Raw genomic sequence first — 26,925 nt, 5'->3', positions numbered from 1 at the left:
GCACAGCGCGGCGGGAGGGAGGCCGGGGTCAGCACCGGGGACTGAGAGCAGTGGGAGGCGGCACTGACCCAACACAAAGGCGGGGAGCGGAGCGGACCACAGCCCCGGGGCCGCAGGTACGAGCCGCTCTGCTCTGCTACACGCGGCGGTGGCGGCGGCGGTGGTGGTGGTGGGGGGACGGGAGGCGATGGACCGCGGTCCCGGACCTCGTTTCAGGCGCTCACTCGCCGGCGTGAAAAGCTGACGGCGGGAGGAGAGCGAACAAAGCTGCTGCTGCTGGTGGTGGTGGTGGTGGTGAGAGGGGCTCTGCGTGTGTGTGTGTGTGTGTGCGCGGCTCTCCGGCTGCCTCGGGCTCTGAGTGAGAGTGAACAAAGAGCCGGAGAGCGTGACAGCAGCTCCTTAACCTGAGGGGAGCTCCGTCCAGCGTCTGTGTGTGAGTGTCAAGTGGGGGGGTGTGTGTGTTGGGGGGTGTGTGTGTGTGGGGGGGTGTGTGTGTGTGTGTGTTGGGGGTGTGTGTGTATGTGGAGTGTGTGTGGGGGGTGTGTGTGTGTGTTGGGGTGTGTGTGTGTGTGTTGGGGTGTGTGTGTGTGTTGGGGGTGTGTGTGTGTGTTGGGATGTGTGTGTGTGTTGGGGTGTGTGTGTGTGTGTTGGGGTGTGTGTGTGTGTGTTGGGGTGTGTGTGTGTGTTGGGGTTGTGTGTGTGTTGGGGTGTGTGTGTGTGTTGGGGTTGTGTGTGTGTTGGGGGGTGTGTGTGTTGGGGGGTGTGTGTGTTGGGGGGTGTGTGTGTGTGTGGGGGTGTGTTGGGGGTGTGTGTGTTGGGGTGTGTGTGTGGGTTGGGGGGTGTGTGTGAATGTCAAGTGTGTGTGTGTGTGTTGGGGTGTGTGTGTGTGTGTTGGGGGGTGTGTGTGTGTTGGGGGGTGTGTGTGTGTTGGGGGTGTGTGTGTGTGTTGGAATTGTGTGTGTGTTGGGGTGTGTGTGTGTGTTGGGGTGTGTGTGTGTGTTGGGGTGTGTGTGTGTTGGGGCTGTGTGTGTGTTGGGGCTGTGTGTGTGTGTTGGGGCTGTGTGTGTGTGTTGGGGTGTGTGTGTTGGGGCTGTGTGTGTGTTGGGGTGTGTGTGTGTTGGGGGGTGTGTGTGTGTGTTGGGGGGTGTGTGTGTGTGTGTTGGGGGTGTGTGTGTGTGTGTTGGGGTGTGTGTGCCTGTGTGTGTTGGGGTGTGTGTTGGGGGATGTGTGTTGGTGTGTGTTGGGGGTGTGTGTGTGTGTTGGGGGTGTGTGTGTGTTGGGGGTGTGTGTGTTGGGGGTGTGTGTGTGTGGGGGTGTGTGTGTGTGGGGGTGTGTGTGTGTGGGGGTGTGTGTGTGTGGGGGTGTGTGTGTGTGGGGGTGTGTGTGTGTTGGGGGTGTGTGTGTGTGTGTTGGGGGGTGTGTGTGTGTGTGTTGGGGGGAGGTGTGTGTGTGTGTTGGGGGGGAGTGTGTGTGTGTTGGGGGGGGGTGTGTGTGTGGGGGGGGTGTGTGTGGGGGGGGGTGTGTGGGGGGGGGTGTGTGTGGGGGGGGGGTGTGGGGGGGGGTGGGTGTGGGGGGGGGTGGGTGTGGGGGGGGGTGTGTGTGGGGGGGGTGGGTGTGTGGGGGGGTGGGTGTGTGGGGGGTGGGTGTGTGGGGGGGTGGGTGTGTGGGGGGGTGGGTGTGTGGGGGGGTGGGTGTGTGGGGGGGTGGGTGTGTGGGGGGGTGGGTGTGTGGGGGGTGGGTGTGTGGGGGGGTGGGTGTGAGTGTCAAGTGTGTGTGTGTGTGTTGGGGGGTGTGTGTGTGTTGGGGGGTGTGTGTGTGTTGGGGGGTGTGTGTGTGTTGGGGGGTGTGTGTGTGTTGGGGGGTGTGTGTGTGTGTTGGGGGGTGTGTGTGTGTGTTGGGGGGGTGTGTGTGTGTGTGTTGGGGGGTGTGTGTGTGTGTGTTGGGGGGTGTGTGTGTGTGTGTTGGGGAGTGTGTGTGTGTGTGTTGGGGGGTGTGTGTGTGTGTGTGTGTGTGTTGGGGGGAGGTGTGTGTGTGTTGGGGGTGTGTGTGTGTGTGTTGGGGGGTGTGTGTGTGTGTGTTGGGGGTGTGTGTGTGTGTGTGTTGGGGGTGTGTGTGTGTGTGTGTTGGGGGGTGTGTGTGTGTGTGTGTTGGGGGGTGTGTGTGTGTGTGTTGGGGGGTGTGTGTGTGTTGTGGGGGGTGTGTGTTGGGGGGGGGTGTGTGTGTTGGGGGTGTGTGTGTTGGGGGGTGTGTGTGTTGGGGTGTGTGTGTGGGGGGTGTGTGTGTTGGGGTGTGTGTGTTGGGGGGTGTGTGTGTTGGGGGGTGTGGTGTGTTGGGGGTGTGTGTGTGTTGGGGCTGTGTGTGTGTGTTGGGGGTGTGTGTGTGTTGGGGGGTGTGTGTGTGTGGGGGTGTGTGTGTGTGGGGGTGTGTGTGTGTGGGTGTGTGTGTGTGGGGGGTGTGTGTGTGTGTGGGGGGTGTGTGTGTGTGTGTGGGGGGTGTGTGTGTGTGGGGGGTGTGGGTGTGTGTGGGGGGGTGGGTGTGGGGGGTGGGTGTGTGTGGGGGGGTGGGTGTGTGGGGGGGTGGGTGTGTGGGGGGGTGGGTGTGGGGTGTGTGGGGGGTGGGTGTGTGGGGGGGTGGGGGGGGTGGGTGTGTGGGGGGGTGGGGGGGTGGGGTGTGTGTGTGTGTGTGTGTGGGGGTGTGTGGGTGTGTGTGTGGGTGTGTGTGTGGGGTGTGGTGGGGGTGTGGTGGGGGGGGAGGTGTGTGTGGGGGTGGGCGGTGTGTGTGGGGTGTGTGTGTGTGGGGCTGTGTGTGTGGGGGGGTGTGGGTGTGTGTGTATGTGGGGCTGTGTATGTGGGGCTGTGTGTGTGGGTGTGTGTGTGTGTGTGGGTGTGTGTGTGTGTGTGGGTGTGGGTGTGTGTGTGTGTGTGTGTGGGGGTGTGTGTGTGTGTGTGGGTGTGGGTGTGTGTGTGGGGTGTGTGTGTGTGTGGGTGTGTGTGTGTGTGTGTGTGGGGGTGTGTGTGGGGTGTGTGTGGGTGTGTGTGTGTGTGTGGGTGTGGGGGTGTGGTGTGGGGGTGTGGTGGGGGGGTGTGGTGGGGGGGGTGTGGTGGGGGGGTGTGGTGTGGGGGTGGGTGTGTGTGGGGGTGTGTGTGTGTGTGGGGTGTGTGTGTGGGGGGTGTGGTGGGGGGGGTGTGGTGGGGGGGGAGGTGTGTTTGGGGGTGGGGGGTGTGTGTGTGGGTGGGTGTGTGTGTGTGTGTGTGGGGCTGTGTGTGTGTGGGTGTGTGTGTGGGTGTGTGTGTGTGTGTGGGGCTGTGTGTGTTGCTCTGGTCGAGGCCCCATTGTGTATTTCTCTATAATTGCACTCAGTCGGGGCCTTCTTTGCTTTCTCTGCCTTTGTCACTGATTCCAGACCGTTACAAAACTCGAGTTATACTTTACATACCGGGTTGTCCCTGTCCTGGCTTCTGCGCGCTCACTGTCTCACTGTCTTGTGCCTGTGCTCTGGTGTGTGCGCCTGTCAGTGTTTAGACTGCCCTGGGTCTGGTTTTGAAATGCGTATGTCAATGTTTACACTGTCATGACTCGTGTGTATTCACTGTCCTGTATGTGATGTGTGCTTGAGAATGTTTACACTGTACTGGCTCTGATGTGACCCTCATGTGGTGTGTCTATGCATGTATGTGCACACTGCCGAGCCTTGATGTGTGTGTGTGTGTGTGTATGTGTCGGTGTGTAAGCTTCCATCAACTCACTGATCTGTGGTATGTAAGATGTTTATGGTTTCTCTGTATGACTCTTGTTTGTTTGGGTGAGATTTTAGGTCTCGTTCTGAAGTTTATGTATGTACATTCTTGTCTGGTTTGGGTATGATGTTTGCCCGTTCACATATGGTTGTCAGACCTTTGTGTGCTTGTTGAGGTTGTTCTGCTGTTCTGGGTATAGTCGTGTGCACATTTGCTGGTGAGTATGGTCCTGATGTGTGTTAGTGTTACACTCGACCGAGCCTCATTGTAATTACATTTCTCAATGTACTCAGTTAAGGCAGGGGCTAACTTTAACTTCTTTGTCACTAATTCCAACAACAACTTACATTTGTGTGGTGCTCTTTGCGTGGCTTGTATCTCGGAGCAATTAAGCTCTCTGCAAATTCAGATTCCATTCCAAACTGATGTTGAGCAGCATCTCAGTTTTTAGGTTGGATGAATTACGCACAATCTGACTGGTTCAGGTCCTACCTTTCACACCGCCTCCACTTCGTCTCTGCAAACGGCTTCTCCTTCAGACCCGTACTGTCTCGTGCGGCGTTCCTCAGGGCTCTGTCCTCGGTCCCCTTGTCTTCACCCTCTACATGTTCCCTCTTGGTGAAATCGTTCACGGACATGGGGTAAATTGCCACATGTATGCGGATGACACCCAAATCTATCTCTCTGCCTCTACCCTGAACTCCAGGGTCACTGACATCCTGACCAACTGCCTGTCCGACATCAAGTCCTGGACGAAGGACAACGTTTTCCAACTGAACGTCAGCAAGACCGAGGCCCTCCTGATTGGCTCACACCAGCGCCTCCGCACCTCAGGCGCTGGCGGCATCAGAATCCACAGCTGCACACTCAACCTCACTAAGCCAGTCAGGAACCTGGGTGTCGTATTTGACCCCAAACTGTCCTTTCCTATCTCATCCGCGCCATGACCGGCACTGCCTACCACCACCTCCGCAACACCGCCTCACTCCCACCCTCGCCTGACTCCACTGGCTCCATCCCCCCGAGGATCGAATTCAATATCCTTGTCCTCAGTTTCAAGGCCATCCATGGCCTTACCCCGTCCTACCTCCCTGTCCTGCTGACTCCCGACCAACCTGCCCACTCCCTCCATTCAGCGGGCTCTGGCTTGCTCCATGTATCCCGCCCGACCTGCAGCCGCGCACACACATCGGGGGCCAAGCTTTCAACCTCTCTGCCTCCATACTCTGGAGCTCCATCCCACTGTCCCTTTGCCTCGCTTCCTCCCTTCAAGGCCGGTCTCAAGACCCTCCTCCTTGATCGTGCCTTCAGTCGCCCTCCCACCCCTCTGCCTTCCCTCACCCCTACCCCACCCCTCCCCCGTGCTCGGATCCTGACCCCTGACTCTCCAGCTCCTTATGTGTGTTGTGAAAGGCGCTCTATAAATGTAATTTTGTTGTTGTTGTTAGTGATATATGTGGAGCAAGCACCTGTGAACAAAGCCTTTAATTTTTTTCACATCTTGTGATTTATGTTTGAAGCGGGCAAGTTAAGTCAAGTTTCAAACTGCAAAATACCCTTGAAAAAAAACTATCTCTAAAGTACAAAGTTAAAGAGTTGCTTTTTCTGTCCTTAGGTTACCCATCTAAGTAATTTGTGTTTTTTGCTTTTTTTTGTTCCTTGTTTTAAAAATCTTACAAACTTAAATAAAAGGTGTGGGTTTACCAACACAAAATTTAACTTTCTGCAACCTTTATGTCAATGGTTGACAGACCCAATTGTTAACTGCAAACAAAATATTATGCACGTGGGCAGATAAGTTGTGTGTACTAGACAAATGTTACTCCCAAGGTTTTCAGTCACAATTTCAACATAAGGTTCAACTGCATTCAGTATGGAATTAAGTTAAGTGTGGTGGTCAGTTTTTTTTAATTTCGTAGGTAGCTCAATTGGTTGAGTATTGGCTTTGGGACCAGAACCTCCTGGGTTTGTGTCCTAAAGAGTGAGGTTGGCACAATTCACACTGTGTCTTTATTGTTCAAAAAGTCTGTTAGGAAGTTGAATGTGATGTATGTGGCATTGAACTGACTAAGGAGTTATGGAGACCTGCAAGTATTGATCATTGTTAACCAGCCTGTTTGACTCATAAGTCAGACTTGGAGGGATCGATAAATACCAGTTAAACAGCATGAAGCGTGGAGTCCTGTAGCTCAGTGGTTAGAGCACTCGCTTTGCAAGCGAGAGACCTGAGTTCAATTCCAGGCAGAGGGCGAAACCTTGGGCAAGTTTCCTTACTCCACACAGAGCCTAATAATAATCCCTCCAAAACCAAAAACAATAATAAATTGGTCATTTTCAATCTACGACTGTTTGTGAGACATTGCTGTGCGCAATTGGCTGCCGCGTTCGCCCACAAATACACAGTCAATTCACTTTACAGTGTGTTCTGTGAAGCGCTTTGGGACGTCCTCCCGACGTGAAAAGCGCTATATCAAATGCAAGGATTATTATTATTATTATGAATGGGTGCATTTCATCTTTTTTGAAAAACAATAATTTTGAATGGGGGAAGCTGTATTAACCAGGAAAGTGGGTGACCCTGCTCTTCATTAGAATAGTGTGTGGAGTCTTCAGTACCTTCTGAAACCCCAGAACAGGTAGAACGAACCTTAGTTGACATTTAGTCTGAAGGACAGCACTTCAAACCTACTGATTGACCAAAATACCAGAGGGCTGCCTGCCCAGCACAAATGTTAGTGCTTACATCTTTGTCCAAACATTGCTGTGCAGAGCTTCCTTTCTGACTCCATTAATAGAAATATATTTTCACCTTCTACTTTATTTAGCTGGAAGGTTAATGTTTGACTAAATTGAATGCCCAACGACTGAGGTTTGCTGTTACCGCATCCTGTGGGTTATGTTCAGCACCTTGCAAACTCATGCATTTGTATAATAATAATTGTGCTGAGAATTTAGCTAGCTGTTTTAGTAATTTACAGAGAAGTTTTACAATATAAAGTTGGTAGATCTGTGCACGTGTTGAGTTGGTCTTTCAATTTTTTTTAAAAAACAGTCCTAATTTTTAGAGTGCTGTTTTTCTTAAGTCTACAGTCCTGCACACCATATTCTGTTTGAATAACCTGCCCCTAGTGCCACTTTTGATTTGGCTGATACATACATGAGGAGGCTAGGATGATTAGCTTCCTGCTTCCTCTCCATCCGCTGTCACCCTGGCCAAGGCCAACATCTTACGGTGTGGGAAAACACCACAAAACTGCATGCAATCATTTAGTGGCACAGCAAGTAGCAGTATCGAGTGTGCCACATCAACTCCATTTGTAGAGGTCAGATTGTGGCAAGTTGACATTCACCAATGGTGTAAACTATTTTAAAATCTACAAGCCTTGTGCGCCATTGCTGAACACTGAATTTTGTTAGCACTTATAATGGGGACTTTCCAAGCTGTGTTTTACAATTTCCCTTTTAGCTGAAGCATGTTTTGAAACAAACACCGATTACTATCCAAACAAGTAGATGCAACAAATTGTTTTCATCTCACCACTAAACACCAGATATTTTGAAGGTATTCATGCAAATACACACTTTTTGTAAACCTGCAAGTCTGTTTTGCTGGTATATTCGTCTTTGTTCGTATTCGAATTCTGGAATGAATTTTTTTTTATTCTATTGCTGTAGAATAGGCTCCACCTCAACACTATTCTGCATACTAACATAGATCGTGCAATGACTTCTTGAAAAGGAAGAATCTGGGAGAACCATTGAGAAGTGGTGAGAGAAATAGAACCTCATTTTTGCTTTTAGGGTGGACAGCAATGAATGGTGCTCTGACTTTTGCCTTACAGGCAACCGGCCGAATCTTCCTCAAACACAACCACATTTTTAGCCACAGCTGTTAGCACTACAGCTCTGGTGAATGGTCTTATTCATACCAGACAAGAACTCCCCACGTACCAGCTCTGTACTTTACAGTAGACCAAGTAGGTTCAAAATAATGGTTAAGTTGCCATTTCATTTCGAAGACTCTGGACTTATTGGTAAAAAGATCTAAGGTCACCGAGAGACAGACATACTATTGTAAATGGTTGGTGTGAAGGACCGTTGTGTTCTCAACCTATGTACCTAGTGTACAGTCGTACATAGCAGGCATTATGCTACCTGGAGTGTTCTGTTGATAAGTCTGTTCAGTTCACACTGAGTTTCATGATGTCAACTTTTGGTTTGCAGTATTGAACAAGCCTTGTACTGTCGGTTCTTGACATTGTAGCACAAGTTAGTGAACTAAATGGTTGTTACAGATGAGTAGCTAGTGTTCTGTAGCTCCTTAGTTGTATCATTCACAATAGAAATTGTTGATTGTTTTTGCTTTTGAAAGAGTGAGGTAGCCAATGCGATCCTACAATCAATGCATTCATTAAAGACACAATCTCAGAATCCCAATACAGCTCACACCTCCGCCAAATGAAAATGTTACTCATGAATTAGGTTTATGTTTGGTACAAAATTACATTTGTATAGCGCCTTTCATGTCGGGAGGTCGTCCCAAGGGGCTGGACAGTCAGGGATTTGGGCCCAAGCTGTGGGGGGTGTTGTGGTCAGGGAGATTAGTAAAACTGCCAGCATGTAGAATTTGCTTTTAGGCACAATTGTGAGCTGCAGTGTTTTCTTAATAGAATACTAGTTAATCCTATGTATGAGTTATGTCTAGGTCTGCTGGATTGTGCTAGCACCGATGATTAAGGTAGAAGAAAAATAGACAAAATCCAAATCTACAAGGAATGATAATTTGTATTCAACAATTTGACTGTTACCTAGTCACATTATTATATAAAACAGGGTACAGAATTTTTTTAATTGAAAATGTAACTTAGGAGAAGCCCTGTGGCACAACATATTATTGGGTTGATTATGCTGCGTTAAAGAGCGGTAGACCATTGGTTTATACCTGTTAGATCCTTATCTTACCACGATTGCTCATGGGAGATTAAACAGTTTCTTTCCCACATTGTGGTTTGTTATTGATTGGAACTGGGATGATCCTGAGAATTGAAGTAGCACAAAGATATACAGGAAAACCCGCATAAGTCTTATCTTTATAAATGAATCATGGAAAACAATGTCCTTACATTATATGGGAACTATTTGTCGACTCTACTGTTAATTGTTGGCGAAGTGATCTTTATATTAGGAAAATGTTGAGAGCGAAGCCGTTGGCCCTTCAGATGCTGGTCTTGTAATCTGCTCTTATTTATCTGTAGGCTTCAGGTTCCATGCATACAGAATATAAGCCGCAAAGAATCAGCCTCTTCAAATGATCAGCCCAAGGGTAGGAAGAATGGGGATTTCTGAGATAAACTTGACATATGTTCTACCAATCCAATCACATCTTGGTATGTAGGTGTGATGTGTCACTTGGCTCTTTAAGGAAAGATGTGCCAAGGTGTCAGCCTGGTTCAGTTGGTAGCACTCTTGCCTTTGAGTTGTGGGTTAAAGCAGCAATGAGTGCTGCCTGACTGTCAACTGCACAGAGTGACAGGGAAGTCCAGCTTTGTCCTTGTACACATACACACACACATGCTTCTAGCAGAAATCAGCAGCTGAAGTCGATTAAGCCAGTATTTCTATTTGATTTACAAGTGCACTGCATTGTAATGTGTAATGCTTTGACCGTTGACACATATTTTGACCTAGTTTGGTGTATTTTGTTTAAGAATATTTTTTGTAGCAAACACTTGTTCAGTAGTGGATTATGAAAATGTTGCTGATATTCTGGGCTTTTGGCAGATGTGTCTGACAGTTGAGGAAAATAAGTAGAGAAAGAAAGCAGGTTAGAAAAACATTGAGCTATGGAAGAAATTGAGAATGAAGCTGAGATGGAGATAGGTTTGAACAGTTGTGCGGGAAAGTAAACTAATTTGAGAGGAAGCTGAATGCACTCTTAGAATTTCAAATACTCGATCTTCATTTCATATTCACGCTCTCATTCTCCATAGCTCAGTTTCTTTCTAGATTGATAACATTGTCACTTGTTTACTTATCATTTTTAGTCCGAACATAATTATTGTGAAACTGGGAAGGTGCTTAGCGACAAGTCTGTTCCAATTTGATTTACCTTAACCCCATCTGTCAGACTGTTTCCTACATCTTATTCCTTTTCTCTCCATAGAGCTGCTTTTTAAACCAATTTGTGCTGTTCACCTTAATGACCTCTTCATGTAAATTGTCCCACCAGTCTATTAAACTGCATATAAAATGGACCTTAGTTAATTTTAAAAAAGTTATAAGTTACAAAAACAGTAGCACAAATGAGATGGGATGAATGGCAGACTATTTTATTGTTAACTTTCTACTTTTTATAATTATTTCCTCATGTCCCCTGATATTTTAACACATTGCTGTAGTGAATAACTTGACCGGACGGACCATGTCTGCCAATTGCAGTCATGCTTCCTATTGGTATGGAGTGCTGGGTTCATAGATTCATAAAGGTACAGCTCAGAAACTGCCCGTTCCTCTGGATCAAAAGGTTATAGATTCAAGACCCATATTGGAGATTGTGCTCACAGTTGAGGGCTATTTAAAAGAAGCAAATTTATCTAGTTTCTTTGGCAGGCAATTGTGTTGTGTGTAAATTGGCTGCCAAGTTTGCCAACACAGAAAAACCACAACATTTGGCAGTTGCTGTAAAGTGCATTTATAGTAAATCACTATAGATGCATTTTATTTCTTCTTAGTTTCCTGATTGTAAACTTAGTCTTGTTATACTGAAATTGTTGTGTAAATGCAGTTAGTGCCACAAGATCATATCTGCTTTGTGTTTCAAGCCATTGGGTAAAATTAGTGTTTGGTTTTAAAATACAATTTCCAGCTCTGAGGTATAAATACTACTGGAGCGAATCAATGCTGGATGTCTTGCCTCTTCCCTCTCAGTCTTTAATTAATGGAAAAAATATTTCATAAATATAAATTTATAAATATTTCAGAATTGGCTTTAGGATCCTTTCGTGAAATGTTTCAGAATTCCGTGAGAATCACACAAAGAACATGCTTCTCCACGAACAAGATCCTCCGAGACTATTTCACATTAATTGGGGTGAATGGACAACCCTGGCTATCTGCTCAAATAAACTAAAACTGATTACAGGTTTTATAGGGTTGTCATTTTGTTCTAGTGATTATTTAATGGAAACTCATGGTTCAGCCATGTTTTTTTTAAAAAAGGCACAAATCATGAAAAATCAGAAACGTTTAAGGTAGCACTGTCACTTCTGAGTCAGGAAGCCAGCGGTGCAAGGCCCATGTCAGGATTTTGCATTCATATTGTCTAGGCAGACACTCCAATGCATTGCACTACCTAAAGGGTAGTATGGTGTAAGCTGGCGAAGCAGCAGGAAGCTTACAGTACCTCATGCTAGTAAGCTGTGCGATTTTAGCTGGTTCGATTCCAGCTGTATCCTAATGTACTCTTTAAAACTCCAATACTTTTTACATAGAGTTGTTAGCACATGGAATGCCCCTTCTAGAGGCATAATTCATATTAAGTTTTAAGAAGGAATTAGGTAAATAACCAAAACTAGAAATATAAAAGTGCATGGGGAAAATAAACAGGAGATTGGGAACAAAATTGGGACCTCTCTTTTTTCCAGAGAGCCAGCATAAGCACAATGGGCTGAATATCCTACTTATTGTAAATTTCTATACTTGTATGGAACTTTTAATATTGCAAGTAATTGTTTGCACATTTAGGAATCATTGCAGCAAATACTCAAATGATTGAGCCAGCAATCAACAGTATTGGGTATCAAGATACAAAAAGTATTATTGGGCAAAATGTAACTGAATCAACTGAAAGCTCAATTTATATTTTTCTTGATATTGGAGATAAAATCACTAATTTCTCTTACCAGCTGTTCTGGGGTTTTGCTACTGGTATTTTGGTAGTCCAAGCATGTGCTACATTATTTACAAATAGCCACCTGTTTAAAAATGACCATTAAATGTATTTTTCTAGTACTCGGTACTCTAGTGAAAGCAAAATATGAAAGGTTTATACGGGGTAGTTATTGGTATGTATGCAGTACTGTAAAGAGCAGAAGCAAAAAATAGGAAGAGTGGAAAGGAATGTTTTATTTCAAAGCGTCGGGTTCCCCTTTTATTTTCTGGTCTAATTGACTGAACAACTGTTATAGCATCAGTAGTGATGTTTTTCTAGTACACAAGTTGATGCATTATTCATGTGTAATGAAATACTACTTGGCTTGTGTGTTCTCTCAAATGTGTGAATGATAGCTTCAATAACTAGAATTAATCAGCTGCTTATGAAAAAGGTTAAATTCATCCCCCTGGATTGTTCAAGCATATTCTGTAGATACCCTAAGTACTGAATGTGCCAAGTTCGACTTCAGACATGAAATCTACAATTGTTTCGGTATCAATTCAAACTTTGTTGGTGTGCAAAATAAACCTCTATATTACAGGAGCTATACTTATAATGGTTGTAATTGGTGCCAAAGGATATACTGCAGTGTTGTTGAATGACTAGTATGCATTTGATAGGCAAATACATACTGATCTGAAGCAAGTCCATAACATTTCAAAGTATTGGATTATTCCTCATTCCCTCCCATTGGATAAATTTTGTTTGAATCAAAACACACAACAACTTGCATTTATATAGTGCCCCTCATGCAGGGTAGCGTTCCAGCGTGCTTGACTGTGCCGGACGGAGCACAGGGCCGAGCCGGGCGAAGTGGGAGGTGACCATAGGCACAGTTGAATAGGAAGGTCTTCAGATGCGACCTGAAAATGGGGAAGGGTCAAAGTAGAGGGATAGAGGAAGAGTGTTTCAGAGTTTTGGGATGTAGTGGCTGTAAGTGCGGCCACCGATGGTGGAACGGAGGGCACTAGGGATGTGCATAAGGCCAGAGCCAGCCGAACAGGGTCAGCGGATTAGGGGTAAGCAAGTTGGAGAGGTAGGGAGGTGCCAGGGCATGAAGGGATTTGAAAACGAGTGTGAGGATGTTGAAATCGATCCATTCAATGACAGGGAGCCAGTGGATTCTGGCTAGAACTGGTGTGATGGGGGTACGGAGTTCAGTACGGGTGAGTGTGTGGGTGGAAGAATTTTGGATGAGTTGAATCCTGTGCACGGTGGAGTTGGGGAGACTGGCAAAGAGGGCATTTGAGGAGTCAAGTCAGGAGGTGATGGGCAGGACGAGTGTTTTGGCTACGTCTGGGGTAAGGTATGGTCAGAGGCGGGCAATGTAGCGGAGGTGGAGGAAGGCAATCCTAGTCAGGGACGCCTAAGTTGTGCGCTAATTCAGTAAGTCTGAGGGATAGGCTAGGGAGGTTGAGGAGGTCAGAGATGCAGGGTAGAAGCCATTGATGGGATCTCAGTTTTACAGTCACATTTCTAAAACAAGATTTCAATTTTAGGCCTCAGAATCAGTGATGGAGCTCCCAGGAATTGGTTTCACATTGGTTTCCATGTGCGTCTATATTCTGTTGTGGAATTTAAGCGCATATTTTCCCTCCAGACAATTTCATTGTTTATTGCTATCGATTTCCTCTGGGGGATCGACCAGTAATGGCCCCATGGTGGTCTCCCTAGCACTTGTTATTCTTCAGTTTGAAATATAACCTGTGCATTGTAGAGATGAAATACTATGGCGAACAGTATAAGAGAACCTCCACTAAATCCACCCTCAGGAATTCAGCGTGGATTGTGCCTGCCTGGCATGCAGTGTACAATTCAATCCAGTTGTCCAGATATTTAATGCTCAAGGCACAAACTATAGTCAGCCTACAGCAAAAGACAGTGACACATTTTATAAGTCTGAGGACCTTTGACAAAATCTATAGAGTTGCTATACTGAAGTATCCTATTGAAATCCTGCTTTGGGTGTAAAATGTCTTGGGAAAATAATTCAGCGCTGACTTGAATTTAGCACGAGTGGTATGGTGAATTTAACTAGTAAAATAATTGTTTCGAACGTAGACCTTACAAGTTAATAAAAAAATTAATTGTGTTCCTGCCATACCATATTTGATGTTTTCTTGTTTACATCAACAACAACTTTCACCCTTCATGCAGGAACGTTTAACAGTAGCAAAACTTGACGTTGAGCAGGAGAGAGTGGGAGATGACTGTAGGTACTGTAGATGATCAAACATTGATAAAGGTCTATTTATTTGGTCACTCAATCCACGACTGTTTGTGGGACACTGCTATGCGCAATTGGCTGCCACGTTTCGCCCACAGAATATACATTCAATTCACTTTATAGTATATTCTGTGACGTACTTTGAGAAGTCTCGAAGACGTGATAAGGCGCTATATCAAATGAAAGGATTATTATTTACAGTATCTGAGTGTAATGTTAGGAATAAAATGTGTCACGATTATTTCTTTGCAGTCAAAAGTTGAATAGTTATTAAAAAACAAAATCTGAAGACATAGCTGCAAGGTCTGTGGATCTATGTATTGTGTGAAATTATCATCTCAGCTCAGGCAATAGTGCTGCATTACAATGATATTCATTGTCCCTTGAATTATGAGGGGGGAAAATAATCACCGTTTCTGATTGCGATCTCACCAAGCCAGTTTTGTAAAGTATAATTACATGCATAAAAATAATGCGCGCATTTGATACAGCGCCTTCCATGTCTGGAGGATATCTCAGAGCACTTTACTGCAGGATGTGAAGTGACTATGTACTTTGTGGGTTAATGAGGCAGCTAATTGTGCAAAACAATGTTCCATAAAAGACATGAAGTGAGTGACCAAATTTTGAGGGAAGTGTTGAGCAGGGCACAGGACACAAAAGACTTCTTTTCAAAAAAAAATATCATGGGATGTTCAACAACCACATGAACAGGCAGTTGAGACCTTGGTTTAACATGTCATCCAAAGCATGGCACCTTCAACAATGCAGCAAACTGCTCGTGTCAGCATAGACTATATGAGTTCCAAGTCTCGATGTGGGGCTTGAACCTGGGAACATTTAGCAAGATAAGGACGCACTTGGCTCCTATCACCCATGGATGAATGGGTGTATAAATTCAAGATTATTACTAGAAGCAGAAAGGTGGATTGGAATAAAACATTTTTGCACAAATGTTGTTGCGACTCGAACATGTTGCTACATGTGGCTGGTGAAACCAAGTCGAGCACCACGTTGGTAAATTCGATGCATCTTTTATATTAAAAAAATGAGGCGCCGAAAATTAGAGGAAAAAGGACATCACATAAGAGTGACTCTTGTGGGAAAGGTAGCCCAGCAGAGGCAGTATAGGCTTGAATGGCCTCTTGTGCTAAACGTGTTGAGATTCTATTCAAGATCATGCTAGCAGAATGTCAACATGGAGGACTGCCAGCACATTTTGGAGCTATGCCACAGCAATATATCACCGCCTTTAGGAGCTCATAGGCAGAACACCAAATTTGGATCTTTGTGTATAATGTTATAATAAATAATAATAACAATCCTTGCATTTGATATAGCCCCTTATCGTGTCTTTGAGATGTCTCAAAGAGCTTCTCAGAATATGTTGTAAAGTGAATTGACTATATTTTGTGGGGAAATGCGGCAGCCAATCATGCACAGCAGTGTCATACAAACAGTCATGGATTGAAATGACCATTTTATTATTTTTTGAAGGAAGTGATCCACTAATTGACTAACAACTGGGTTCCTACTTACTGCTAGGTAAACAAGGTTTCTCCCTACCGGAAATCAAACCCAGGTATCTCGCTTGCGATGCGAGTTGTCGAACCATTGAGCTACAGGATTAAATGTTATCAAAGAACCAGTAGTGCGATTGGTTCTTTAATGGTATTCTCCATGATCTTTTCAAAGGTCTTCGATTGCCCAAAGGATGGTCTACGGGCTTTGAATGGACCTTGGGGAAATCAACCATTCAATCTAAACCAAACTATAATTTGCATTTGCTGCTTGTATACTGTATGCCCTTGGATAACTATTCTTAAGATTTTAGTTGTTACAAATTGCTCCATTATTGTAATATTAAAATATTCTCTTCTTCCCATTTCTTTATTTTTTCAGCATTTAAACTTTTGTTTTGTATTCTTATTCACCTTGAGCTTAAATAGTAAAGTTACCTTTCTTCTGTGACCCCAGGGACGCACAAACCATTCAGTAACTAGTACCCATGCCATAAATCTATTCTCTGATTGGCAAAAATCATTTATAGCCAGTTGGGAGACAGACTATTGAAGTTTGACCAGGTTTCAACAAGAGAAAGATCAGGTTGAACTTTATTGTTTGTCTCAGCTGTCATTCCAAAGCTTTCAGTGTGATAATCTGTGAGTGGCATATGGAAGAGGGCTTTTCAAGATGAACTGTCTCGACATGGAGGCCATAGGGTTGAAAGTTTAGTTTAATCGTATTGTTTTTGAAATTATGTAATAAATAGAAATGTTGATTTCAGCAAACAAGGCCTTTAGACCTTCCAGGTTGCAGTTGAAATACCGGGGAGGAGAGTCAAAAGCACAGGGGTGGATGCACAGGAATCCCAGGGAAAAGTGTCAATGCAATTGTCATTGGTGACACAATGGTGAAAGGAGTACACGGGTGTTTCTGCAACCAAAGATGTGACGCGCATGGTATATTGTCTCCCTTGTACAGAGTTGAAGACATCACGGAATGGGTACAAAATATTCTACAGGAGTAAGGGGAACATCGAGAAGTCCTGGTCCATTTTGGGATCCATGACGTAAGGAAAGCAAGGGCTGAGATCCTACAGGGAGAGTATCAAAAGCTAGGGAAAAAGCTAAAGAGTTAGGACCTGAAAGGTGGTGATCTCTGGATTACTCCCAGTGCCTCATGCAAGTGAGTATCAAAACAGCAGGATCAAACTCATGAATGCATAACAGGAGAAATCATGCAGAAAGAAGGTATTCAGGTTCCTGGATCATTGGGACCAGTTGTGGGGCAGGTGGGACCTGTACCATGTGGATGGGTTACACCTGAACAGGGCTGGGACCAATGTCCTCGCAGGGAGGTTAACTAGTGCTGTGGGGAAGGGTTTCAACTAATTTCGAAGGGGGAAGGGAATCAGGATATAGCATCAGAGAGGTCAAACAAGTTACATAGAGGGCTGGGAAAGACGAATAGCAATGTAATAAGGAGTAATCCAGAAAAAGGAGGGATTAGACAGGGGAGAAATGTAGAGCAGACTTGGTCGGTATTGGAGTTCATGTGCGTAAATGCATGGAGTGTGACAAATAAGATTGGTGAGCTGCAGGCTCAAGTTGACATGTGGGGTTATGATATAGTGGCAATAACGGAGACCTGGCTCAAACAAGGGCAGGAATGGGAGCTGAATATTCCTGGCTACAATGCATTCAGGAGGGACAGGGAAGAAAAAAAAGGAGTGGGTGGGGGGTATTGGCAATATTGATTGAAGACATGGTTACAACCCTTGGAAAGGACAATGTGCGAGAGGGTCCAAAAACAAAATCTATTTGGTTAGAGTTAAGGAGCAGAAAAGGAGCTGTTACTCTGTTAGGTGTATACTAGGACCACCAAATAGTGGGAAGTGCTGGATCTAGTTCTGGGGAATGAAGTGGGGCAAGTGGAACAGGGTTCAATAGGAGAGCATCTAGGCAACAGTGATCACAACATCATTAGGTTTAGAATACTAATGGAAAGGGACAAGGAACAATCAAAGGTGAAGATACTCATCTGGAAGAGAGCTAATTTTAGTGAGTTAAAAAGGGACCGAGCCAAGGTGGACTGGAAAGAACGATTGGCAGGTAAAATAGCTAATGAGCAATGGGAAGCCTTCAAGGAGGAGATAGTTCGGGGACAGAACAAATACATTCCCACGAAGGGCAAAAGTAGTGCATCCAAACCTCCCTGGATGAATAAGGAAATTGGGATTAAAATAAAACAGAAAAACGAGACTTATGATAAATGTCCAAAGTACAGAAGATAATCAAATAGAATATAGGAAATACAGAGGAGAACTGAAAAAGAAAATAAGAGAGGCAAAGAGATTGTATGAGAAAAGATTAGCGGGTAACAAAAGGGATCCCTAAGGTATTTTATAAGCATATAAAGAATAAAAGGTTAGTTCAACTCGGGTGGATCCAATTAGGGACCAAAGAGGAAATCTTGTGGAGGCAGAGTGATGTACTGAATGTGTACTTTGCATTTGTCTTCACAAAAGAGGATGAGGCAAATGCCACAGTATTGGAGGAGAGTGTAGGATTTTCAAAATAATAATAATCCTTGCATTTGATATAGCGCTTTTCATGTCAGGAGGACATCCCAAAGCGCTTCACAGAACACACTGTAAAGTGAATTGACTGTATATTTGTGGGCGAACAAAGCAGCCAATTGCGCACAGCAATGTCCCACAAACAGTCGTAGATTGAAAATAACCAATTTATTATTATTTTTGGTTTTGGAGGGATTATTATTAGGCTCTGTGTGGAGTAAGGAAACTTGCCCAAGGTTTCGCCCTCTGCCTGGAATTGAACTCAGGTCTCTCACTTGCAAAGCGAGTGCTCTAACCACTGAGCTACAGGACTCCACAAAGGCGTTTGATAAAGTGCCACATAAGAGGCTTGTAAGCAAAATCGAAGCCCACGGTATTAAAGGGACAGTGGCAGCATTGGTTACAGAACTGGCTGGGAGACAGATAGCTGAGAGTGCTGGTGAATGGTTGTTTTTCTGACTGGAGGGAAGTGTGCAGTGGTGTCCCCCAGGGGTCAGTAATGGGACCACTGCTGTTTTTTGATCTACATAAATGACCTGGACTTGGGTATAGGGAGTACAATTTCCAAGTTTGCAGATGATACTAAGCTAGGAAAAATAGTAAACAGGGAGGGGGATAGTAGCAGACTGCCAGAGGACATAGACAGACTGGTGAAATGGGTATACACGTGGCAGGTGAAGTTTAATGTGGAAAAATGTGAAGTGGTGCATTTGTGAGGGAGAATGAGAAGAGACAGTATAAGCTGATGGCAGAATCGTAAAGGCAGTGAAGGAACAGAGACCTGGGGGTTCATACAAGTAAATCTTTGAAGATGGCAGGACAGGTAGATAAAGCTGTTAAAAAAAGCGTACGGGATACTCGGCTTTATAAATAGGGGCATAGAATACAAAAGTCAGGAAGTTATGATGAACCTTCATAAAACACTGGTTAGGCCTCAGTTAAAGTACTGTGTTCAGGTCTAGTCACCACACTTTTGGAAGGATGTCAAGGCATTGGAGAGGGTGCGAAGGAGATTTGCCAGGATGGTACTAGGAATGAGGGACTTCAATTATCAGGAGAGACTAGAGAAGCTGGGATTATTCTCCTTGGAGCAGAGAAGGTTAAGAGGAGACTTAATAGAAGTATTCAAAATTATGAGGGGATTTGATAAGGTGAATAAGGAGAAACTATTTCCACTGGTGTGTGGGTCAGTAACCCAAGGGCACGGATTTAAAATAGTTGTTAAAAGAAACAGAGGGAAGGTGGAGGAGAAATTTTTTCACACTGCGAGTTGTTCGGATCTGGAATGCATTGCCTGAAAAGGTGGTGGAAGCCGATTCGATACCAAATTTTAAGAGAGAAGTAGATTATTTGGGGAGGACAAGTTTGCAGGACTATGGGGAGAGCGGGTGAGTGGGATTGATTTGGAAACTCTTTTCAAAGAGCCGGCACGGTTAAGATGGGTCGAATGGCCTCCTTCTGTGCTATATGATTCTATGATTAGCTCAGGCACTGCAAATTGCAGAAATCTTACAAATGCTTTTTCTATTCAATCTCTGGAAATTAAGACATACAAGTGTTAAGGAATGAATAGCAGAAGATCAGACAATTACCCCAATTCCCATCTTAATCCAGGCTTCTTAGAGACTTTCTTAGTCTTTCTTAAAATTTATTTAGTCCGTGAATTGATGAGTCTTTGAAAGTGGAGAAGGTAGTTTGTGGATTCAATTCCAAATTTCTCCACATAATGATTTCAATCTCATTTTGTGGTTTAGCTCCTTGAAAAGGAGAGGCACAATCAAATCAACTTGCGGAATTGATAATTGCAAAACTACAAAGGTGGGGGTTATTTTAAGAAGAAAGAGCTATCAAAGCTATTTTTGCTTTGAACTATGTGACCAAGCAAAGCGAGGTATTTTCCTTTTCGCTATCAATAGCAATAATTTGCATCTATATACAGTCATACTATTCATGTATGACACAAAGAGCTCAACAGTGGTAATAGTGGATGCTGTCCAAGTGTGAAGACCAAGGGCACAGTTGAACAGATGGGTTTTAAGAGATTTTTAACCCAGAAGATTGGAATCAGCTTTACGCAGAGTGGGTAAAGTTGATTAAACTCTCTGTGCTTTACATGAGTAACCAGTCAAGAATGTTCATGATTTTTTTTCAATTAAACTTCTAAAGCTTACTTTGTGTATGAATAACTAGCACTTTGAATTGTTTATATATTGCAGATGTATTCTGCCCTCTTTTGATCTTGCTGTTTGAGGAAGGCATTTCTGAATCTATGGAATTTATGCGGAATCAATCATCGTATGAAATTTAGGTAAGTACATAAATCTGTCCATTTTACATTTGTATTCATAAGGACTAAAGGACTTCTAGCTGGGCAACCCTTGCTGGATCTTTAACATCCTATCAGTCAAGAAATGCTTGAGCATTTTTGTCTTCTGTGGTTTCAAATGGAGACTCTGAACTTTACTGGTTTCACTCCTACTTGTTCTAGTGGTTTGTCTCATCTTACGGTTTCTACTCTTGTTCCTACACGAACACATACATGTCCTTTTCATCATCTATGTTTACCCCCTTGGTGACATCATCTCCAGGCATGGGGTCCATTTAAATGTTTCCAGATGACATCCAACTTTTCTGCCTCGATCATAGACTCCAGGTTCACTGATGTTCTGATACACTGTCCGTCAGACATCGAGTGCTGGATGAGCTGTAACTTTCTTCAGTGTTGGCATAACTGAAGCTATTCTGTTTGGTTCCCATTGGTGCCTCCTCACCTCAGATATTGATTGTCTCGGCTGTTTGCTTTAGCTCACATGGCCTGTCTGGAATCTTGGTGCTTTGATCAACTCTGACTCTCCTTCAAACTTTCCATGTAGGAGCTGACCAAGTATTTCCATCTCCGCAACTCGCTTGTCTCTGCCACAACAACATCTTTTGTTTATATATCGCCCCTTACTAGTGACAGTGCCTTGGAGCTATAATGGTGCAAGGCTATGGAAACCTTGGTGCCTCCAGATTTGACTTTTCTACTCTCTGCTTGCTAGTCTCCAATTCCCATCTTGTACAATCTCCAAGTGATCCAGAACTCCACAACCTGTAACCTCTTCCGTGATAGACTCCATGAGCAGATCACGCATTCTCACCCAGCTCCATTGGCTCTCCCCGGGGAATCAATTTGGGCTTCATAACCTCTCTCTACTTCCCTGGCTATTTTCTCTTCTCTGCCTACTTCATACCCTCCGCACCACCAAAGATGAGCAAGCCTTCAGCTACTTTATTCTCTCTCTCTCTCTGGAACTTTGTCCTGAAATCATTCCATGTTGCCTTTCCCTCTCTGCTATCAATTCAAGACAGAATACTGCCCACCTTCAGACACTTTCCCCCTCCTGCATAATCTCCAAGCTCCCTCCCAGCTTGGCTACTCAGTCGGTCACATGCAAGATGCTATTCAAGTGTAACTTCTTGTTGGAGGGAAAGTATCTATTCCTTGTTACAAGAGAAGGGTAAACATATAGGGTAAGCATTCATTATGAAAGGATTAGAGTATAAGAGTAGGGAAGTCTTGCTGCAACTGTATAGAGCCCTGGTGAGACCACATCTGGAATACTGTGTGCAGTTTCGGTCTCCTCATTTAAGGAAGGACGTACTTGCCTTGGAGGGGGTGCAGTGTAGATTTACTAGGTTAGTGCCAGGGATGAAGGGGATGAGTTACGAGGATAGGCTGACCAATTTGGGCCTATATTCTCTAGAACATAGAAGAATTAGAGGGGATCTTATAGAAACCTATAAGATCATCAAAGGGCATGATAGAGTAGATAGTGGGAGATTGTTTCCCCTGGTTGGAGAAACTAAAACCAGGGGTCACAACCTTAAAATCAGAGGCCAGCCCTTTCACACTGAGTTGAGGAAGAACTTCTTCACTCAAAGGGTGGTGAATGTATGGAACTCACTACCCCAAAGGGCTGTTGACGCTCAGTCCTTGAACATATTCAAGACTGAGATAAATAGATTTCTTATTGCAAAAGGGATTAAGGGATATGGGGATAAGGCAGGGTCAGGTTATTAACAAGTTAGATCAGAAGATCAGCCATGATTGAATGGTGGGGCAGGCTCGAAGGGCCGAATGGCGTATCCTGCTCCTACATGTTATGTATTTACTCTTACTGTCAACCAAAACCATCCCTCGTGCTTATCGTCTGGATTGGCATCAGTTTGCAAATTTGTGACGTCTTTATGCAAAACGTTACACAAATAGCTCCATACGCATTTTTGACAGTTTACCTATTACAGTAGGTGTATAATACTTTGATAAACTGACACTGGATTTATAATGCGTGGGAGCTCAGCTTCGCTTGGTTAAATTTTGCATTTGTGTGAACAACATGGAATTTGTGCTTTTGGTTTGTATAGAAACAGCAGAAGTTGAGGCATTGCTGTTTTCAAGGTTGTTGTTTTTTCCATTCATTTTATTTACCTAGTGGGAATTTACCTTTGTGTACTGTGAACTTTCCTACCAGGGTTCAGTGCGGTATATCATGTTTTTTCCATTACTAAACATTACCAATGCAGGCATTGCCTTTTCAAAGCTTTCTCCTATTTAAAATCAAACGATTTGGAAAGTTAAGTAGATATTTTTTAACCACTGTGTTTGGTAGTGTTTTCTTCAGATTAGAGTAATTGAGCTGAATTAATTATTGCTCAAAATTCAGAGCTTTCAACAGTGGACAAAAAAACTAATGCTCAGTGTTAAGTGCCATGAAATATTGCACAAATGCAATATTTTCACTAGTTTGTCAGCAAAGTATAGTACCAGGGGTTTTGCCTTACACTAAACAAACAACTCGTATCCCCCTAACAATCATGGCTTGGCCTCAAATTGCAAGTCTGTATGTAGAAATTAAAGTACGCTATAAAACATCCACAAAATAAAGCTTCTTGCAGAGTTGTCCAAATATTTACCTAATCAAGGAGTTTAGAGTTGTTGTTAAAAATGTTGTAACAAAACTGACTAGGGATTATTATGGGGGAGGGGGCGTAGCGAGTGGTTTGGGTTACCTCCGGCTCAGAACAGCCAGCCTGGCTCCTCATCATGACTTGGAAGAACAATTCTGCCATTCGAGATGAGGGGGAATTGCAGTGCACATTTGGATACTCTTAAGCATAGCAATGGGTTTCTGCATGTGCCAAAAAAGGCACCAACTAAATAATACTTGCCTGTAAAATACTTTGAGACATTTAAAATCATAGGCACTATAAAAAACAATAAAAAATTATTTTAATTTGTACAGGTCCTTTCACATTGGTGGACACTTCAAAGTGCTTTACAGGATTTACTCTAATAAATCGTAGAATATGTTGCAATTGTGCTTATCAATGAATGATCTTTTTCACAGCCGCAAATGTTTGGAATTATAAGAATCCTTGCAACTGATATAGTGCTTATAATGATGAAAAATCTGAAAGCAATTCCCATGGAACTTCATAAAGCGTAGTGACTGTATTTGTCAAAGGACACGACCATTAATTTGTGTGCAGTCATATCTCACAAACAGACGTGAAGGATTATTGTGTAGAAATCCAGGAGAAACTCTTCTCTTTTTCAATAGTGTCATGGGATCTTTAAGGTCAACCCGAAGCAGCAGATAGGATATCAGTTTAAAATTTAATCTGAAAGATGGCACCTCTGATAATGCAGCGCTCCCAGTGTTTTGGAGTGTCTGTCTGTGAGATCAAAGTTCCAACATGGGATTGGACCCAGAGATGAGGCCGGCTGACAACTGGCGAGGATTATATGCTTAGCCAGAAAATAGGATTTTTAATTCATTCGTTTAATGCAGTACAGTTCTGTTATCCACAGTCAGTTTCATTTAACTAAAATTTTACTGTAGCTGTTTAATTTGCTTTTTGTTCATCTTGATGTTCTAAAGTAAGCATTTCTTATCTTTAGAGTATAACTTTGTCTTGCTCGTATTATTTTTCCCTTTGAGTTCACAAAGACGAGATGTGAAGCTTTGATTTACCTCTGAATAAAACCTCTAATGGAAGCTATAGACCTCAAAACATCTTCTTCAATAATCTTAATTTCAAAAAAAAATCTTATTTCAAAAAATTTGAAAAGAATTTCAAATCTTAGTTTGAAAACAGACTGCAGATCCAAATTTAAAAACAAATTGGGCTTGTGCAGCTTTAAATAGGTCAAGGGAACATTGCTATCGCTCGCTACTGTTTGATTTGCATGCTGTATACACACGCCATTAGGGTGAGCCAGACCCGGGTCTGTGGCTGGAGAGATCACACGGGTGACGGCGCTCTCCCTCTGTGACCTTTCCTGACATCGTGGGCCATGTGATCTCTCAGCTCTTGAGCAGTGTAAAGGGGGAAACGCACGCGATAGATCGTCAATTCATTGCTCCTTGCACTTCCCCACTGTGAGTCCAGCCTAGACCTCAGATTGTTCCTCTTTAATTGTTCCTCAGCCTCTGGCATGCCCTTCCGACATGAAAGCCAGTATATAAATGCCAGTTGTTGTTGCTGTTAATCCCCTCGCGTCTTCAGCTCGACTCTCTACCCCCTCCTCGCTCCCTCCCTTCCCTCCCCTCACCCTGACCATTTCCCCCACTGCTCGGGTCCTGACCCAACTGTACAGCGCCTTGGGATGTCCTCCCGACGTGAAAAGCGCTCTATAAATGCAATCTTGTTGTTGTTGTAGAGTTAGCGCAGACACGTTTACAAATATAGTACATAGGTTGTCCGGTTCTTAAATTTGTCAGCTTTGTGCGATTAGGTCTGTCACTAATTTTAAAAAAAAATTTAAAGGATGTTTCCGAATTTGTTTAAAATGATATTTAAAAAATCTGTACTTTTTTTGTAGAATGGATCGAGCTTTTTACTCGAGTTGATCCATAGAGATGTGCCAATTACCACACCGTCTTGACAGTTGGTCAGTTGGAATTTAAGCGTATAACAGATTATAAAGTTCTGGTCCAACTTCAGGTTGTGGACTTCATTTGCACTGAGTCGCAGGGTCCCAGCCAAACCATGGGGGTGTCGCTCCGCCACAAGGTTTAAGCTGTGTATAACGAAATCATTAGCAGCACGAGGCGGTGATCCATATACGGCTCAGGCCAACCCGTTCTCGATGGCACTTCGGAGCATGGCGTGCTGTTTGACACCTGATGACCGACCCAACAAGTCAAACGACTTCATTTTAAACATTTTTTTTTTTGAAAAAAAATCATGAACCTGATCATGAATCAGTGGAATAGATCGTTTGTAATGCGCGAATGATATTGCTCGTCTTAGTTCCATTGGGTCAACCGATGTCGTTAGATCAGTTGGATTTAAATGGCCTGAGAATTCTTCAAAGCTCAGGATGCTCCAGGAGTCCAGTGATGCTCTGTTGTCTGACACCTGAGAGAGCTTTAAGCACTGCTGCAAATGCCTGAAACATTTATAATCTATAAAACAAGCACGCGCACCATTCAGGTCAACATGATCGATGTTGAGGAAAAATGGTGTGGATAAATATACAAGTGAGAAGACTCGTGCCACATCGCAGCAACTTCTAAAAGCAATTGTGTTGGAGACTTCTCAATAGCCTCGTAAGTCTCCTATGACTAAAAGGAAATCACAAGAGTTTTTGGACGAAGTATAATTTGGCCTATTTTGTATTATTGTATCTAAATATTAACCGTATCATCATTTTATAGCATCAAGATGTTCTCCCGTGCCCTTTTGTTCTGTTTCCTTGGTGTTGTGTTCTTCAGATGTTTCCTTCCCTATCCTGTTTGTTTCCATTTAACTCCATATGGTCCCTTCTGAGATGCATATTTTTTAGGTTAAAGAAACTAGTTTATTCAGTCTTTTGCCATAGTTTATCATTTATCACAAAGGTCCTAAAACTAAAGGAAAACTTCCTTCCAAATAACATCTTGCTAAATGAATATTGGTGTGTACTCAACTGTTAGCATTCTTTCTTGCAGGAAACCATATCAACAACTATTCGACATGTTCCACAGCTGTACAACAGAATTCCTTAGGGAAACTTCTATTAATGCTATCTGTAAAGCCACTATGTGGAGTAATCCACATGCATTCAGAAAAGCACTATTGTTTAGATCTTAGGTGACGCATGTCTTGCAGGTTTGTTTTGCCGATTGGGAAATCCGCTTCCCTGCATGAACCCTCCCTCTCTCCTTTAGTTTCTTAATATTGTAAGGTTAGAGGTATGGATAGAACAAAATAAAGAGAGAAAAATCACCTGTATATAGGTCTATTGGTCTTTGAATGTAGAATCCTCCACAACGGACAACCTTAACTCAAATTTTGTGGGGAATATATATTATTTATTTCTGTGGAGAAGTTTAATAACTTACATTTAATATAGTTGTAGGAAACCTGACAGCCCACAGTAATGTCCCACAAAAAAAAGAAATGAATGATCAATCTTTTTTTTTTTGTCTGTGAGAATCTTGACCAGGAGAATAGTGTCATGGAATCTTTTAACATCCACCTGAACCGGCAGATGGGACTTTGGTTTATCGTCTCATCTGAAGAATGGTGCCTCTTACAATGCAGTGCACCCCTAGCGCTGCATTGGATTTTTAGCTTAAATTATTCACTGAAAGTCCTGATGTGAGTCTTAAACCTACACACAGTCTTCTGGCTAGTGGCGAGAACGCTGACAGAGGCTGATACCCCATAGATGTTTCTCTAAAAGTGCATTGTGACTTTCAACTTACTTAATAATTTATATAATCCATATAAGTGCAAGGTGTTCTAGAAATAACCAACAATGTGTACTCGCTTTTTGTAGAGTGTTGGAGCTGGGATTGGTGACAGTTGAAAACCTATAATAAGACATTAATGTACATGTGATTTCCCCCAGAACTTGGTCCAAGCCTGGCTCAACCCAGAGGTGTGTTGCGGATGCTACAATCGAAGAACGGAG

General features: G+C 43.7%; 1 long non-coding RNA gene across 1 annotated transcript; it reads left to right on the top strand.

The window, feature by feature from the left end:
• Positions 1-55: 55 nt before the first annotated feature.
• On the top strand, positions 56-26,925 carry LOC121850374. Its single transcript, XR_006085567.1, has 3 exons — positions 56-116; positions 20,195-20,286; positions 26,863-26,925. It is a non-coding gene; the product is annotated as an uncharacterized LOC121850374 (long non-coding RNA).

The sequence above is a fragment of the Callorhinchus milii genome, unplaced genomic scaffold (genome assembly GCF_018977255.1).
Source record: "Callorhinchus milii isolate IMCB2004 unplaced genomic scaffold, IMCB_Cmil_1.0 Scaffold1, whole genome shotgun sequence".
NCBI classification, from domain to species: domain Eukaryota; kingdom Metazoa; phylum Chordata; class Chondrichthyes; order Chimaeriformes; family Callorhinchidae; genus Callorhinchus; species Callorhinchus milii.
The sequence above is the reverse complement of the archived record's forward strand: the minus strand, read 5'-3'. Positions and strand labels throughout refer to the sequence as shown.